The sequence below is a fragment of the Phoenix dactylifera genome, unplaced genomic scaffold, assembly GCF_009389715.1.
Source record: "Phoenix dactylifera cultivar Barhee BC4 unplaced genomic scaffold, palm_55x_up_171113_PBpolish2nd_filt_p 000613F, whole genome shotgun sequence".
NCBI lineage: Eukaryota > Viridiplantae > Streptophyta > Magnoliopsida > Arecales > Arecaceae > Phoenix > Phoenix dactylifera.
In genome coordinates, this window is record NW_024068009.1 from 19,573 (window position 1) to 21,148 (window position 1,576).

The 1,576-nt window shown below is 33.2% G+C and overlaps 1 non-coding gene across 1 annotated transcript; it reads left to right on the forward strand.

The window, feature by feature from the left end:
* Positions 1–1,259: 1,259 nt before the first annotated feature.
* Positions 1,260–1,340, forward strand: TRNAL-AAG. Its single transcript has one exon. It is a non-coding gene; the product is annotated as a tRNA-Leu (tRNA).
* Positions 1,341–1,576: the final 236 nt, after the last annotated feature.

Genomic DNA, 1,576 nt, shown 5'->3' on the forward strand with positions numbered 1-1,576 from the left:
TGAGTGGAGCATATCAACTCTTGCAATGGCTGAAACTTAAAAGACCAGAAAGAACATATCTTTTAACAAAATATAAGGACAGTGACACTTGAACCCATCAAGGAATATAAAGACCAAAGAAAGGAAACCTTCACAGTGCTTTACACTACAAGAAACAGAAAATGAAAAAAAACAACAAAAAAAAGAAATAACAGCCCCATAAAGTTAATGGTATCAAAGATGCCTACCAAAGAGCTAACTTGAGCTTGACATTCACTTAAGGTTCAGTAAATGGAAATAATATTCCCCTTATGTACAACATAGAATGCATTAACATCCTCCATTGACAGCCAAGGATCTACTTCTGGCTGAAACAAACCAGTTATGCATAAAGCAAAGAAGAGCTAAACATAAGCTTATCAACAGAAATTTTAATTTATATCCACCAAATGCCAACATGCAAATGCCTCGACTATGTTGTAGACAGAGCAAAACAAAGAACCTCCAAGATGATTCATCTTTTGTGAAAAACATTGTCGACCAAACTTATCTCAGTTGGTAGCATCCCACTCGTCAAGGCAGACATCCCAAGTTTGACTCAGGATGATACTCCCACTGTATTTCTCAAGAAAATATTTTTTTGTGAGAATATCAATGAAGCATTTGTGCATCAAATGCAGTTCATCAAAGAGTTTCGATTTGTTATGTTGTTAAGATGAGGGAAATTGAGATTAAAATCATACGAAAGTGTAATTTGATCTAATCAAGGGGTGATAATTTGCAGCTATTTTGAATCTGCTGAAAAGGTATCAATGAAAATGGAATCTCAAAGGTAGTATTTTGTTCGATCAAAAATGGCATACTTTCCAGTAAAACATATTGAACTCCCTCCACTCATTCATCAGCATCCCAGAGAAACAAGTTATGACCTACTGGTCAATTATAAATACAGTATGACAGTACAAGATCAGTATACTATAAATCAAAACATTTGCTGAAAACTGACAAAATATTTACTAAAACATGATTTCTGGAAACATAAAGTTATAGTGGTATACTGGTATCTGTATAAGTATCCACTTTTTAATTCCTATCAACTACAATTTATAAAAACTTTTGTTATGGCCACAGCAGACACAAGAAACTCGGATAATAATTATAAAAACAACGCCTATTTTCTTATGCAGATGTCATGGTCAAAAATACTAGCTATAGAAGATTTGATGTTGAGAAGGGACCCAGACAAAGAGCCATCTTCAAAAACAAACTAAGTATAACCGGTTGAGATGGGCGAGTTGGTCTAAGGCGCTAGATTAAGGTTCTGGTCCGAAAGGGCGTGGGTTCAAATCCCACTCTCAACATAACTGTTTTTAATCATTTTTCACCGAAGCAAGTTACTAAAAGAATTTTTCCTCCCATCCACTTTGACAAAAAACAATTTGCTAAAATCATTTTTAAATCCTACCCTCAATATATATTGTTTTAATCTTTTTGGTAAAACTAGTTACTAAAAAACACCACGTCCATTTTATCTAAGTAAACAAATATTTGTCACATATTTAGAATATACATATATATTAATATTAAGAATATATAT